At 46.9% G+C, this 17,158-nt stretch overlaps 1 long non-coding RNA gene across 1 annotated transcript in view; it reads left to right on the top strand.

Moving 5' to 3' along the window:
- The first annotated feature begins 251 nt into the window (after positions 1–251).
- LOC146868316 (uncharacterized) overlaps positions 252–17,158 on the top strand; it is a 61,308-nt gene continuing 44,401 nt past the window's right edge. The window contains exons 1-2 of the long non-coding RNA XR_014966200.1: positions 252–326; positions 4,378–4,478. This is a non-coding gene — a long non-coding RNA (uncharacterized LOC146868316). The remainder of the gene's footprint in view (positions 327–4,377; positions 4,479–17,158) is intronic.

Here is a 17,158-nt window from a genome sequence, read left to right on the forward strand (position 1 = left end):
CACTGTGGAGCACCGCACCAAAGCGGTCAGGGCAGCGCTGCACGCCACACTCCTCGTCAAAATCCACGTTGACCGCTCCCTGGTTATGTGCACCACAATCCGCCCGCTGAGCACACTGAGGTTCGGTATTGCTCGGGCTCCCGGGCTCCGAGCTCCAACTCCAAGCTCTGCTGCTGCCTCCGCCTCACACGTCACACGGCAGCACGTCCCACACGTCAGCACGATTCAAACGCCCCAACAGACACTCAATTCACTGACGAGCAACAAATAAAAAGACGAGGTGGAGATAGCTGAGGATTTTATAGACTGAGAGAAGGCTTCTATTGGTAAGAATGTTTTGTTTATTTCCACACCAGTACTCATGGTGGTTGTAGTGTATGTTCAAGGAAATGCTTTACCTTGTTGTTTCTGTGCTGCTGCTGAGTGGTACAGATTAGTGAAACCATAATGGGTGTATCTATGTCTTGTCATAGAATCCTAGATGCATTCATGTGAAACAGATTAAGACATGATTATTGAAAGGCACCACTTATTTGATCCTAACTAAGATACAAAGGTCAGCTGGCTCGCGTTTTTAAGTGTAACCCACTGCATACTCTGATTGTCTTTGCACCATGATGTGTTCTGCCTTTCTCGGTCTGATGATGTTGGAAGTCGGTGGGAAAATAATGTCATTCTCACATGAAAACATTCAGTGTGGGATGGCTACAGAGAGTTGTCTACATAGTTGTGGGGTTAACTCTCAAGACACACCGAAGGTACTGGACTACAACACTGTATGGATTACAGACCTTGGTAGCACAAGAGAATGTTGTGCAGAAGTAAGGGGTTGTGGGAGATAATGGATTAGCTAAATGCTCAATTCTAATGAAGTAGTGGATTATTAGCAGCCGTAACTGTCCTGGAAAGTCTAGTAAGGAGCTAGCATATTCAGGCAGGCACAGGGAAGGTGCCTTGTTGCTATGTTAAGTCTTTCCAGCAAAGTAATACACTTCCTGGGGCACATCTTGGGCATACCTTGTGTATTGCAACAGTTACTCTGACCGTCCAGAGGGGGTTTAACACCTTGTATTAGGTTGTGCACTCTAAATTCAAAGGAGTTCTTGTCAGTTGTAAAGAGGTCTTGCTCATTTTGGTGCAGATCTTAACGGGACCCTGCTGTCCTTGAAAGAAACATATGACTCCAATACTGACGCCCCGGAGCACTACAAGAATGTGGGCAGTACATACATTTCTCACATCACCAAAGGCTAGAATCATTTGGGGTGGAAATTTCGACCTAGCCTTGACATCTAGCATTGATGTAGCAAATGGAGTCCGGTGCTTCCCAATTGGTTCCCCAGCTTAATTATTGGAAGCTATTGAGTAGAGATGTCTGCTAATACATGGCATATCCACCCTGCTGTCCACTATAGCACATCCAGAAGGCACTGTTTATGTCCAGCTGGGTTGCCAAATGTGTTGCCTATAATGGGTCCCCTCAGTGCGAAGGCAATGGTGATTTAAACATTGATCTTTAAGCTCAGAAGCCAATTACAGGAGCACTCCTGTTTCACTCAGTCAGTTTGCTGAGGAAAACCCTGGAAACATGGGATCTTAAAGCCTGGTCACAACCTTCAGGTAAAAGCAGAGCCATTTCAAGTTCAGAAAGGAGCTGAAGACTTTACTGTTCTGCCAGACCTTCGCTTAGCCTACTTCTAAGTTGCCGGGCTACACTATGAATGCTGGTTAACTTGAATACTGAATATTGAAGCCAGATACAAATGTGTTTTAACAATTGCTACTACAGCACAATACAAGACAGCACTCTTGTATGGGCTCTCTCACCTTCCAGTATCACTCACAGTTGACAAGAACTGGAATAAAGTGCAGATTTACATAACTTTTGTTGGCTTTCCTGCGTTTCTCTTCACCCCCAGGTTTGCCCTATGTATCTCTCTTTATGTACATTATGTGTTAGTATTATGTTTGCTCTGTTCTAAACCTCATATTCCTTAAGGCAATATTTAGAAAAAAAAGTTTGCTTCCAACTTAGAATGCTCCACCGGTTGCCAAAATAAATACCATTACTTGCCTGGTATGGTGCTCTGAAGGTGCTTGTGAGAGTTCCAGCACTGATGCCGGCGAGTCTCTCGATGAACCCAACATGGCGGTAGCTTCAGACCAGCCCTGAAGTGAGCGTCACGCTCTAGTCGATCGAGCACGTCATGGGAGTGTCCAGATGCCAGCGATGAAACAAGAAGGCAGGACCGAGAACGTAAAGGAAGCGCTGACTTCAGGAAGCCGAGGAGGGAAGAAGCCGCAAGAGGGGACCGAGCCAGAAGAGAGACTGAGGACCGAGACCTGCATGGCGCAAGAAGCGGGGACACTGGGACCGCTGGACCCTCCGTCGGGAGAAGAGGAGGGCCCAGGAGCCAAAGACCGCTCTCGGAGCAACGCTCTAGAGACCAGTACTCCAGAGGGGAAAGTGGAGGCTGGGACTCCCCTCACCAAGGCCCTGGAGGGTTGTGTGTTCAGACAAGTGCCCAGTGCACGTTCGTTTGCTTTTAAGGGTTGGTGGGCGGGTTTGCGGGCCACACCGCCTTGAATACACTATTGTTCCCTGCACTTAGGCACCACATGGTTAGGGCACTGGTGAGAGTAGCACAACTCTTCCCCCTTTTCTTAAAAATGAGTACAGCAGCCTGACCCTCTTATTTTCTTATTGCTTTATGCTCCCTCCTGAGGAAGACACCCAGATGCTGAAGGGAAAACTTCCCCCTTTTCTTAAACATGAGTACAGCAGCCTGACCCTCTTATTTTCTTATTGCTTTATGCTCCCTCCTGAGGAAGACACCCAGATGCTGAAGGGAAAACTTGGTAACATGGAAAAATAGAGACAACACAGGCTATTCTCTCTTTCTGTTTGTGTTCTGGACTGCCTTTGATCCCCTTTACCACATCAAAGACAATTTATACAAAACCCAGGCTGCAACAAAGAATGTACCAAATAAATAATCCTACAACCAGGAACCCCAAGTATGTGAGGAAGGGAGGGCCCGGGGCACCCAGTGTAGCTACATCCCTACAGGGAATTCAGTGTCTAGCTCTTACATGATCCAGTCCATCACGATGGACGCCATGATTACTCAACTGGCAGAGGGCTAGTGCCATTTACAGTTAATATTTGAACAGCAGACCAAAATGACCCAGAAAGAGTGTGAAGCCCTACACGCAGCCCTGAAGGACCAAGCAACCCTCTTTATCACTAACCAGCAGGTACAGGACACAGCTATTCTGCGGTTAACGGATCCTTTTTCAAGTGCATGGGTCCATCCTAACGTATCGGGGTCTGTGATGCAAAAGTTCCAGGACAGCAAAGACCCTGATAATTTTTTTGTGAACTTCGAGCGGGTCGCCTCCACTGCTGCCTGGCCAGAAGAAAGATGTGGACAATACATAGCCCCTTACTATTGGGAGAATTACAAGCCACATACGAAGCCTCTAACCCCAGCAGGAGCAACCACCGACGCAGATATAAAAAAGGCGATCCTGGAACAACTAGATTGTGCCCAGGAGTATTACCGTAGCTGTTTCCGAAAGGAGAAATGGACAGTAGGGGATAACCCTCGTGCCTTGTACTACCGCATAAGGGACTTAGGAAACCGGTAGCTACATCCATCCTCCTCTTCCATAGATGACCTCCCTGAGAAGATCTACCTTGAACAATATTTAAAAGCCCTCCCCTTAAGACGAGAACATGGATCAAGCAACATCCCAATCTTACTGTCACTATGGCTGTTGACTTAGCCTGTGCCTATCACCGGTCCCCCGAGTCCAAGGCCCCTTCCCACCGTGTCTCTATAGGTCCACCCAAATCCCCAAACAAGACACGGGCAACCCCAGCAGAGAGCAAGGGTCCCGCCTCACTGAAATACCACCCCAGGTCAACCCCTGCTACTAGTCCAGTGCAAGGCCCACGGTGTTGTGCACAGTGGGGACACATTGCCTGACACTGTCCTGCCTGCAACCCCCCTCTTCCCCCCCAGACCCTATGGAAGTAGGGTATACCTGAAGACGGAAAAAAAAGATGTATCCTCTTGCAGAAGTGTTGATTGACATTGATGGGGAGCCCCAGTTAAGGAAGGTGGGAGTAGTGCCCTCTCTACCTGAAACCATCCGGTTAGGAACGGATCTTCCCAGATTCCACGAGTACCTGTCCTCCCTTACTCCCCCTCCCCCCCTGGTGGGCTGATTTAGAAAACGCTCCGTCCTTCAGGGAAGAAATAGGTGAGCCCTCCATCAAAATAATTAAATCCAGTATGGAGAAAAGAGAAAAACGAGCGCTGTACAACAGGTCCTGTTGTACCATACCTACTCATGTCCTTGCTTCCTCAGATGTGCCGCAAACGCCAGGCTGAAGTTTCCGAACAGCACAAAGGTACGATGCTACACTGCAGCATGCCTGGGAACAAGCACAAGAGCATCGCCCAGAGAAGGTAGGCCCTTATTTCTACGTAAGAAAAGGACTCTTGTATAGATTAACACGTGAAAACAGACACACTAAAGAACAGTTGTTGGTCTCCAAGGTGTTTCGTGAACAAGTCTTTTGCTTGGCCCACAGTCAAACAGAGGGTGGGCATTATGGGAAGGAGCATACGCTGCGGTATTTGTTAAACAAATTCTATTGGCCGGACGTATACCAAGAAGTGGCCAGATACTGTGCCTCCTACGCCAGGTGTCAATTGGTTAATACACCTGTGCTTCCACGTGCTCCACTGCATCCTCTCCTGATAATAGACGTTCCTTTTCAGAGGGTAGGGATGGACCTAATAGGCCCTCTAATTCCCTTCGTCCGTGGGCACCAGTATAGTCTCGTGTTGGTGGATTATGTCACCCGGTATCCGGAAGCGACCCCCTTGACCAGCACAACCACCACAGCCGTAGCACAGGCCATGATCTCTTTTTTCCCCCCATGTGGGCTTTCCCCTCTAAATATTGACTGACCAAGGTACCTCGTTTATGTTCTGATTAATGAAACAGGTAGGCGACCTCTTGAGAGTTAAACAGATACGCACATCGGTATATTATCCCCAGACAGATGGATTAATTGAGAGATACAATAAGACAATTAAAACAATGTTGAGAAAATGTGTAGACAAGGCAGGTAGAGACTGGGACCGCCAACTACCTCTCATGTTGTTCACATGAACAAAAATCCGCTGGGCTTCTGCCAGTTGAACTACTGTTTTGCAGAAAGCCCCGTACTCTCCTCTATATGGCAGTGGAACAGTGGACCGAGGAGGAGGACAAAAGTAAACCCTCATTACATTACAGTGCATCCCTAAAGGACAGCCTAGCCACACTATGGGAGGAGGTGCACACAAACATGGAAAAAGGCCAAGCCCAACCAAAACTTCTGTATGATAAAACAATTTAACTAAGGGAATTTTCAGTGGGAGACTATGTACTGATACTCCTACCCACTACTGATAAAAATCTGGTAGTCACCTGATAAGGGCCCTGTTGAGTAATGGATAAGGTCACTCCAGTCACCTATTGAATAGCCGTTCCCCACAAAAACCAGACAGGCCAAACCTATCACGTTAACCTTCTCAAAGCCTGGGACGGTCCTGTATCTTTGTGTAAGGACATTCAAGTGCAACACGTGGTACTAGACAAACCCCTAGAGCTATCCTTTGCCCCCTAAACCCCTAGGGAGACTGCCCGTCCGGTTAGGAGAACAATTAACAGGGTAGCAGAAACAGTTATTGCAAACCCTGTGTAAAGTCTATTCCTCTGTTTTATCTGGGGTCCCAGGGCGAAAGACCCTGGTCGAACACAACATCATCACAGAGAACGTGAGACCGATTAAGTTGAGACCTTAAAGTATCCCAGCCACAAGGAGACAGGCAGTTGACAAAGAGGTAAAAGCCATGCTAGAAGCAGACATCATTGAACCCTCCCATAGCGCCTGCCCCTCCCCAGTCGTCCTTGTCTTCCGTCTGAATGCCATCTCAAAATTCAATGCCTACCCCATGCGTCGGGTTGATGAACTTTATAGAATGATTAGGAGCTGCTAGGATTGTGTCTACCATAGACCTAACAAATGGGTATTGGCAAATTCCTCTTTTTCTTGAGGCCTGCGAAAAGACTGCCTTTTCCACACCTTCTGGCTTATTTCACTTCAAACTCCTTCCATTTGGTTTTCACGGCACCCAGGCCGTGTTTCGAAGATTGATGGACCTTTTTTTGCGTGCTCATCAGACATATGCCGTCGCTTACTTGCGCGACATAGTTATCCACAGTCTGGACTGTAAATCATATCATTCATCTTGAAGAAGTTTTATACACCCTACAACAGGCAGGCCTCACTATTAATCCTTAAAAAATGACTTTTGATACTGACCACATTGAGTATCTCGGATATGACATACAGGCAGGGATCATCAGACTGCAACTGAACAAAGTGGATGCCATCTCGAATATCTCTCGTCCCATCACCTGAAAGGACGTCCGCTCTTTCTTAGGCTTGGTGGGTTATTACGGACGATTCAGCCCTCATTTTTCAAACATGGCTAGTCCTCTCGCATACCTCCTCATCGACGTTGGTAAAACACATCCATTGGTCCTCTCTGCAAGAGCAGAGTTTTTGCCAGTTAAAAGAATCCTTGTGTACTGTCCCAGTCCTTGCGTGTCCCGATTTCAGAAAAACCTTCATTCTCCAGACTGATGCTTCTGGGAGGGGCCTCGGTGCCCCACTATCTCAACCTGATGAAATGGGAGACCTACGCCTCATTCTCTTCCTTTGTAGGAAGCTCTTCCCTAGGGAAACACGTAATACTACAATTGAGAAGGAATGCCTAGCCATTAAATGGGCTATGTAAGCCCTTCAGTATTACCTCTTGGGCCGGTATTTCCTTTTGCTTACTGACCATGCATAAGGACTCCAATCCTAAAGCTCTTAGCTGGTTCCTTGCCATGGAGCCATTTTCCTTTAGCACCCTACATGTTCGGGGGAAGCTTCAGATAAACATTGACTTCCTATCTCATTTCCCCGTTTCAGGATGGCCCACTTGTCCATTTCTAGGGGGAAGGCAGTGTGAGAATTCCTGCACTGATGCTGGCGAGTCTCTCGATGAGCCTAACATGGCGGTGGCTTCAGACCAGCCCCGAAGTGAGCATCCCACTCTAGTCGATTGGGCACGTCGTGGGTGTGTCCGGATGCCAGCGACAAAGCAAGAAGGTGGGACCTAGAACGCAAAGGAAGCGCTGACTTCAGGAAGCCGAGGAGGGAAGAAGTTGCAAGGGAGGACCGAGCCGGAAGAGAGACTGAGGACAGAGACCTGCATGGCACAAGAAATGGAGACACCGGGACCGCTGGACCCTCCATCGGGAGAAGGGGAGGGCCTCTTAGCAATGCTCTAGAGACCAGTACTCCAGAGGTGGAAGTGGAGGCAAGGACTCCCCTCACCATGGCCCTGGAGGGTCGTGGGTTCAGGCAAGTGCCTAGTGCACGTTTGTTTGCTTTTAAGGGTTGGTGGGCGGGTTTGCGGGCCACACCGCCTTTAATACACTATTGTTCCCTGCACTTAGGAACCACATGGTTAGGGCACTGGTGAGAGGAGTACAACCCTTCCCCCATTTTCTTAAACATGAGGACAGCAGCCTGACCCTCTTCTTATTTTCTTTTTGGTTTCAGCTCCCTCCTGAGGAAGACACCCCGACGCTGAAGGGAAAACTTGGGAACATGGATAAAGGGAGACAACACCGGCTATTCTCTCTTCCCGTTAGTGGTCTGGACTGCCTTTGATCCCTTACAACATCAAAGACAATTTATACAAAACCCAGGCCGCAAAAAAGAGTGTACCAAATAAATAATTCTACAACCAGGAAGCCTAAGGGCATTTTAAGTGAGGAAGGGAGGGCCTGGGTCACCCGGTGTAGCCACATCCTTTCAGTAAAAGGCACGTTTAGGTGCCTCAAACTGGCTATAGTACTCTCAAAGTTCTTTTTTGTTGTATTTTATTGCATTTTAAAGGTAGTCATAACATAGCAATATCAAATGGGATTGTAAAATCTGTTGGTTTACAATATAGGTTAACGTGACGCTGAATCCTATTTAACAATATTATTATATTTTCCAATGAATATTACTACTTCATCTTTTCCCAACTTTTACTACTTAGCGGAACTGTTAAGTTGGCCATGTTAGATTTTCATTTTCTATAGAAATGTTCTTCAGTAATAATCAATAAGCAACGCCCAAGCTCTAGCCCCCACAACAATTATTTGAAAAATACCATTGGTTATTGCAAAATATTCATATAAAACAAAATAATACAAAAATACAATATCGCCCTGGTGCTCACAAGGTTGCACAAAACATGCAAAATGAAAATACAAATTACAGTGTAGACAAAAGACAATGGGTTCCTGCTCCAGTCCTAAAGAAATGCATCCATTGCCTTTGCCACTGCATCCGACCTCCAACTGAGGAGAAATCCATCAGGTAGCTGTGCAACCAGGATGTGAAGAGATCGATGCCACATGACCCAGACTTCTTGTGCAGAAGTTGAAACGCCCGCGGATACAACCTCCAATCGCTAGCCTCCTTCAGATGTCTGGAGATCCAGCCTCATTCTTCTGTCCCGGAATGTACTTGGCCTTCACTGAAATCCAATGCTGGAGGCAGAAATTAAAAAAATAATTAGCTATCTCTGTTAAAATTTTGGACTTCTTTCCCCCTACTTTGTTCATGTAATGAGCCCCCAAAAGTTTGTCCATCGAAAGGAGCATACAGCAATTCGTCTTCCGGGGTGACATTTTTTTTTATGGCAAATAAGCCTACCAGAAGCTTTAGACAGTTGATATGAAGGGCCAAATCTGCTTCTGACCTACAACCTCCTGTGGAGGTTGAACCAGATGTGGCTCTCCAGCACCACCTGCTGGTATCTGACTCAATGGCGAGATCTAGCTGGGAGTCAGAAATGGCACTGCAGTTACCAGCCACAATATGTTCTAACCTCCAAGAGCGTTCCTCTCTGGTGTCAGTCGACAGCATGATCTGATCCGTGAATGAAGAAACCCCTGTAAATATATTGATCTTTAGTCTCCGTAATGCACAATCCCTAGAAAAATCACTAGAATTGATAAAGCCAGTAGGCCTGCGATCTGGGCTATAAAACTTGATGACAAAATCCACTTGGTCCACGCTGTTCTCTGCTCCATCTCAATCTAAAAATATAATCTGCATTGGTAATGCCAACTGTGCTCTGATGGAGTTCACCCGGAAAACCCATAAACTCTATACAAGCGCAGTGGGGATAAGACGAAGTTTATGGTGCTGGGCAAAAATGCAAACTTCCAGCTGGTGTTAGGGTGGCCTGAATGTCTAGGCACAGAACCAACTCATAGTACCCCCATTAATACGCTTGGGGATATGGCTTGACAAATCACTAACAATGGAAGCACAAACTCAGAAACTTGCCGCCAACTGTAGGGCCTCCTCAGAACATTCCGAAAAATGTTAGGGCTGCTTCCCATTCTTTCTAGAAGAATTGTTGTCCAGGCTTTAGTGCTATCACACATGGATTATGGGAACTCCCTATACCTGGGGCCTCACGACATGTGACTAAAAGTTACAAGTCATTCAAAACATGGCGGCTTGGCTTCTGCTTAACGTTCCAAGACCTATCTCTGCTTAGAATGCCTTAGTGTTCCCGTTGATCAGTAGGTGAAGTTCCAGGTTCTATGCCTAGCACACAGAGGACTTCATGCAAAACGCCCCTTTGTTACAAGCACTTATGGTGCCTTAAATTCCAAGCAGGGCACTGAGGTCAACTAAAGAACGACTTATGAAGGTGCCCCAAATACATAGGACACAATGAGGTGGACACTCCTTCTCTTATCTCATTCCTAAGCTGTGGAATCTTAAGTTAATCATGACTGGATGCTGTACAAATAAACGCACAAGTGCCTTGTAAAATTGAACCTCTTCACTTGTGGCAGAAGGCGATGCTTTTCTTAGCGGTCCTGAGAATCATCGCCAGAATTCTTAAGTTAATCACGACTGGACACATGTGGATGCTTCTTATGTTGGCTTTATTCCAATCTCAGGACCATTCACACCGACAGTCAGGAGGAGGGGCACAGAACAACCGCCTCCTCGCAGCAAGTCCCAGCTCGAGTGTCCCCACATTCCACCCTCTAGGATTCCGCACCTACGCCTGTGCATTCCAGTAGGCGAGGCGCGGTCACACAATAGAATACTCACGCACATGAACATGAGAACAACCCAACATGGAACTCTATGCCCATTAACCGGTGTATGATGGATAATGAACTTATATTTAGGAAGCATTTAAAAGCATGGCTTTATCCTACTTAGGGCCCGATTCCGATCCAGCTCGGAAAACCCTCCGTACGGCTGGGATCCGGAGGGCTTTCTGACCGACTCGGGCTCCGGGGCTCCGAGCACCCAAGTACGATGCGAGTATGCGCTGACGGACTCGGGTCGCTCGGAGCCCCATTGAAGTCAAAGGGAGCCTGTTGTACATAGGCTGCCATTGACGAAAAAGGTACGTTGCGGAAAAGGGCGCCCCATGTCGCGGGGACGCTTCGGTGCCACCCGCACCGTACATGCATGTGTAGGGGGGACCCTTGGGTCCCCCACTGTGACCGACTCGTAAGGCTACAGGTGAATGGGGGCCCTCTATGGCCCCCCGAAGTCCACTTCCCAGAAGTTTTACGAGTCGGAGGCTTCGACTCGATCCGGCTGTCCGAATCGTGCATCGTACTTGCTCAGTCGGAAATCGGCTCCATTGTACGGCACCGTTTGGCTACGGACAAGACATATGGAGCGGTTCGGTCCCGGATACGATTCGGTCAGCGATTACGCGATTATCGCATCGTACTTGCTTGCTCATACAGATGTACGTGTTGTTCAGAAATTACATGTACGGGTTGGACATTTTCCAGCCGGACCGCGTTCAGAGCCCTTCCGAGCGAGATCGGAATCGGGCCCTTAGTCTTTACCCAAGACTTGTCTCGGTGTAGCTTAGGTTTCAATAATGTGGTGAGGATAGCGCTGGGAAGTCTTCGGGAGCCATGCACTCTAGAAATCCGGATAGAATAGAATAGAGCACACAACACATAAACAAGAAAGTCAGATGGTAGAAAAGTCACTGAGAAAATATGTCTAAGAGCACAAAAAACAATTGACGATGGCTTAACTGAAGATTACTTCGTAACAGAAGTCTTGAAAGGAATAGTTAACGTTTTTTTTGGCACAAGGATAGGCATGTCCACTTAAGACTTCCGCTGTATGGCACACAAAAGTTGGGGGTCAGGTGCTAATGGAGGGTGGGTTACAGGCCCTGCAGCCCAACGCCACTGCTGACAGCTAAAGCTGTGCATGGCAGGGGCCAGATGCCCGTTGAGGGTAGTGAGAGGACCTGACAGAAGCCAGTCTCTGTGTCACACCCCATTGCACAAGACCAAAGCTATATGGGACGGCAGTCGGATGTCCCTGGAGGGTCGGAGTGCGGGGCCTGGCCAGACCCAGTAGCCCCCTACCTCTGCTCATGGATTTCAATGCAGCTTATAGTCAAAGTCTGTGCGCAGCAGGGATTAGCTGTCCTCTGTGGGTGGGAGCAGGCCTGAGCAAAATTCTTGCTGCTTATGGGTTTATTGACACCTTATTTTTTTTTTTTGCAAGTAAGACAATCTGCAGTTCTTGCGCAAAATGATCAAGGGAGCTATGGGAAAACCATGCAGCAATATTGGATCTTGCTTCGGCTTTGTAGAAAAACAGAACTGATTCATATGGTTGAGGTGGCTAAGCGAAGAACCTTTGTGTTTATTGGTGTGCTTTGTACAGATATAGACATCATTTTATAAATTATTTTGGGTTGCTTAGGAAGATCCTAGTGCCTTCTGCTGTCAGATGCACTCAATCTGTTCAGAAAATGTCTGGCATGTCAACCCGGATGTTATTTTTGTAGACCGATCCTGTACCATGGTAACAAATGTAAAAAGAACTATTGATGGACAGAATGCAGAACACTGTCATACATTCACCCCAGTACAGAGATCTGGGCCTAAATCCATCGTTTTTCTCCTCACCATGCCATTCCAGTTTGGACCCAGCCATATGCAAATCAGTCTTGACCCTGTGGTAACAAATGTATGCAGAAATTATTTTATTGACATGTTTAGAGATTTGTCTATTTGTAGACAAAAATAGTCAAACCATTTCTGCTTTTGTCATTGATATGTTTGAATAGTCAAAAGATGAGTGGGAGAAGAGATGCATCAACTTTACAAAGATTAGCATAAAAGATATAGATGAATACATTGAAAATAAATGTGAAAGATAAAGCAACACCAGTTACTGTGCTTAAATCATTCCCTCCTCAATGCACAATTATTACTTCACGTTACTCACTTGCTAAAATGCTTTCTGTAGGAAGCTGGCTCTGTATATGCTATACCAAAATGAGGTTTAGTGTGCACAGAGTCCAGTGGAACCCCAAGGGTAGGCAGAGGTAAAAGTAGATAGCACCTCACTCTCTATTTGTGGTAGTGTGTGCGAGCAGTAAGGCTTTATCAGAGGGTAGTGTTATGCATTTGTTGTACACTCTCAGGCAGCAAACGACATCACACACTCAAAGACTGAACTCAGACCAATTTGTATAAAAAATATTATTTAGTTCTTTTATTTCTAGGACCAAACCAAGCCTGCTGCAGGTAAGTGAAATAATACTTTGCAAAATCGTATGCAATGATTTACAGTTGAATGCAGGTTCAAATGCAGTTGGTTGATTTACAGGTAAGTCAACAGTTTGAAATTACTTTTCAGTTACTTTACAGATTACTGTGCACGTTACTTTTTAGATTACTTTTGCTAATCATTGTGATATGCCTAGCTATCATACTGAGACATTTCCTAGACAAAAGGTAAGTAATTTACTTTTAGTACATTTGCAGTTTTTCCAAGTTTTCACACAAACCAACTCCACACTTAAAACAATTTTCAAGAAAAGCAGTCAATGCAGTCCTATGGGAGGAAATGGAGTTATCGGTTTACAGGTACGTAGTTATTTGTGGGAGTTGGTATTCTGGTGTTAGAACCAGGGTTCCCCCAGGGTGGAGGATGCACTCTCAGAACACCCTCAGCAGCACTAGGGCAACCAGGTGCGGAGTGCTGATGTCCAATGTTATCCAGTGGGGGATAGGGGACCTCCGGTTGGTGTCTGCTCACGAGCAGGCCACAAGATTGTGGGAGCAAAACTCTGGTTAGGCTCAGGGCAAAGGGGGATCCAAGTTATCACCCAAAGTGCACCAGCAGCGGTGCAGCTGGGTGCAGGGTGCTGTTTTGGCGTCGAGTGCCCTGTTGATTTCAATGGGGATTCTCCAGTTGCAACAAGGACTGCAGTCTTGGGGACGAAGATCTTCTGGAGGTGACTACCAGTTGGAGAGGTAAGTTGGAATGCCTGGGGATGCTGTGACACCCGTCTGTTGGGCCACCCAGGGCCGTGGGACGTCGGATACGGGGGTGTCTTTAGGGTCGGGTTTTCTTACCAGCTCTGGTCGCGGTCAGGGTGATCCTCCAGAAAGGGGCTGCAGGCGTCGATTGGATATTCGAGGCAGGTCAGAGATCACCAGATCTCTAGTCAGGATCGCCAAGGAGACCTCCTCGTGGGGTTGGGCCACTCGAACTCAGGCCGTGGGCGTCAGGTGCAGAGTGGTTCAGACTTGCGGTTTTGGCTGGGACCATAGTCTGTGGGTGAGCAAATCCGGAGCTCATAGGAGACAAAGTCTTGGTTTTGTAAGGCAGGGCAGGTCCTTCAGGTTCTTGAGAGCTGGTGGCTGCAGGACATACCGTGATTTCTCTGGAGCAGGTTCGAAGTGCGGACAGACTGGTAGGGCTGGGGCCAAGTCAGTGGGCATCCTCCTCTTCTTAGTTCAGCACGGCTTCTTTGGTCCTTCTTCTTCTCGTCGGTTCTTGTGTAAGGAGGCAAGGTTTGGGGTTGCCCCTAAATACACCCTCTATTATGCCACCCTTTAGTGGGAGGGGGGCATATGCCTCTCTCTGGTTGGCTCGGTCCCCCCCATCTGCAAAATGGCGGGGACTGAGAGTTGTGCGTCACCTCCCCTTCCCCACCTGAGGAGTGGGGTTGGCAAAGGTGGACACACCACCGTTCCTCACTTGGTTTTCCCGCCGATTCTCCCGCCCAAAGTGGGGGCCAGAACCAGTGGGGGCAAGTTGCTGGAAGCAGCAAATGGCTTGGGTAGCTTACAAAGGTGGCAAGCCTTTGAAGCTTTCCCTTCGTGGACCCTGCCCATCCTAGAGGAGGAGGCTTGGCACCCCATCCCAGGATGTGCATTGTTTCAGACCCCGGAGAGCGGCAGGCTCTCGACCCAGGGGTCCAGAAACATGTCTGGTGGTGACAGCTGGCGAGCAGCCACTCAGCCAAGATACTAGAATTAGGTTGTTTTTCAGTGTGCATCTCTAAGATGCCCTCTGAGTGCATTTTTCATTAAATCCCACACTGGCATCAGTGTGGATTTAAGGTGCTGAGAAGTTTGATACCAAACTTCACAGTTTTCAGTAAAGGCATTATGGTGCTGTGGAGTTCGTAATGACAAACTCCCAGACCATATACTCTTTATGGCATTACTGCACTTACAATGTCTAAGAATGGGCTTAGACACTATAGGGGTACAGGGCTCATGCACCTGTACCCTCACCACTGGTATAGTGCCCCCAGCTAGAGGGGTAGCTGACCCATGCCAGGGCAGTGGGTTGTAGGCATGACACACAGGGATGTGTGCCATGTCGACTCTTCACTTTGTTCTGCACCAAAACACGCAGCCTGCAATGACAGTGTGTGTGTGTGTGTGTTTCTAAGGGCCTCTAAGGGTGGCACAATAAATGCTGCAGCCCTTACAGACCTTACCTGGCCACAGTGCCCATGGTGCCTTTGATACCATTTACAAGGGACTGAACTGTGGCCAAAGAGTGACAATTGGGTTTTGTCTTAATGCAGTTTTCGGTAGAGAACATAGGCCCTGGGTACCTGTTTAGCAGGAACCGAGGGCACACTCCGAGTACATCAGCAGTTTGGCAAAAACTGGGGGCAATCATGCAAAAAGAGGGTACTTTCTTACACTTTCCTCACAGGTAAATATTAATGACATTTCGTTCCACAAATGCCAATCCATGGAATGTCCACATTAGGCAATTCCATATCCTTATTAACTACGCAAGATCTAACCTAATCACAAGCCCTGTGGACAAAGGAATGACAAACTACAGTGGCGTACCTAGAGCAGGGCGGCGTGGGCGGACCGCCCCTGGCGGCATGAGTTTTGGGGGAGGCGGGCGGCCCCCCTTCCTCCGCTCTTACCTGCGGCCGCAAGAATCGCGGTAGTGAACCCCCCTCTTACCCGCGGCTGTCACGGCTGCATGAATCACCAGCACCCCCGTACACCCCCCGCTCATCGATCAGGCCATCGCTGGTGGCAATCACGGTGGCCGCCACGGGCAGCCTAAGGACTAGCTACGCCACTGAACAACTATCCACACATTAACCAGGCAGGGCCCTTGTGCTCTGCGGAATCTGAAGTTTGCCCCAAGAAGCAGAGATGTGAATAGAAAAAACATTATTGCTTTAAGGTAGTTGCATTGTGATTGGCTGTTATGTGTCTGTAAAAAAGGACAAAATGCTGGGTCGCAAATAAAGGTATATTGAGAGGTAACCAATACATTGTGGCTCTCCCTTCCAGAACAAAAACAGCTTGACCTTTTTATCTTCGCAAGGGCATACCATGTATTGCAATATATAGTCTATTCAGTAATTGGTTGAAGCTGCTAAGAACCACCAATGATTTTAAAGTTGCAGTCTTCTGAAGAACCAGCATTGTATTGTGCTCTTTGGAACTAATTAGGGAAAATCTTGTTCGGATCTGGTAACCTTGGAAACTGGTGTTCAAAAAATAACCTTACATTTTTGGATAAAGATATCACGGTCCTTCCAAGTTCCACCAATGTTTTTGTTGTAACAAATAATTCAAAAAGGCTTAACTCTAATGAGACATTACAGGCTGACAATGGAGATTTATTCGATGGTAGCATTCTATATCGAACACGAGTTCAGCTAAAGACTCAATGAGGAGATATTCATGTATCAGTGATTGGATGGGCTTCGCAAGGTTTTCAGAAGAATATTTTCATGACTGTCTGCAAAGGGTTGCAAAATCCGTAGTTTGATTACTACTTAATTTTTGTGCAAGTGATTCATTTTCTTACATTACTGTGTGGGATATTTGATGTATTTTTAATTATAAAAGTTCCTTAAGTGACATATTAATGGGATAATAAATGAGTAATAGTAATTAATGGGAAACTGAGTGATTCATTTTCAAACTAACAACTGTAGTGTTACACTATTGTAGTGATAAAGAGAGCAGGAGGTGCTTTAACAATACAACTTCATATTTTATAAAGAATTTCTAGAAACATTTGGGCTGTGCAAGTTTAAGTGGTGTTCATTTATGGTGTTTTCAGACTAAAAGCAGTGCTGATAATGTTAATTCCAACCTCAGTGTCACACAGTTCTAAGGCAAATAAAAATTGTAGTTGAATAGTCAAGAAAGACTAGCACTTAATAGTGCATTGAGAAAGAACAACGAAACTTATGTAGAAATTTGAGATATCCCAGACAGAACTTATCAAAGATGTTCACAGTGTAAATATTCAGTGAGGGGGAGTCGAAGGGTATTACGTCATGGTGTTGTGCTCTAATCATATGGTTAGCTTGTTTCCAAACTTGTGAACAGAACAAAGCTCTACTGCAGGTGTCTTAACCATGGACCTATAACTTCCACACTGATTGACATGAACCAGTGGATTAAACATCCACCCACCCAGCATGGCTGTGGAGCGTTACATGCAGCACCTGGTCAGAGGCTAGGGCCTAAAGCCATCTCCCGCTGCACATGGCTGCAGGCTATGCTTAATGGGCTTGGTGTCAGGACAAAAGTTTTCAGAAGCAGTTCTCTCCAAGGCCCACCTTTCAGCAGCACCGACTCTGTATGTTAACAATAGGAGAGAATCAACAAGGCTGAACGTGGGAAAGGGATGTAGAGAGAGTATTGCAGGGAGGGTGACCTA

This window comes from Triturus cristatus, chromosome 1_2, assembly GCF_964204655.1.
Source record: "Triturus cristatus chromosome 1_2, aTriCri1.1, whole genome shotgun sequence".
Classification (NCBI taxonomy): domain Eukaryota; kingdom Metazoa; phylum Chordata; class Amphibia; order Caudata; family Salamandridae; genus Triturus; species Triturus cristatus.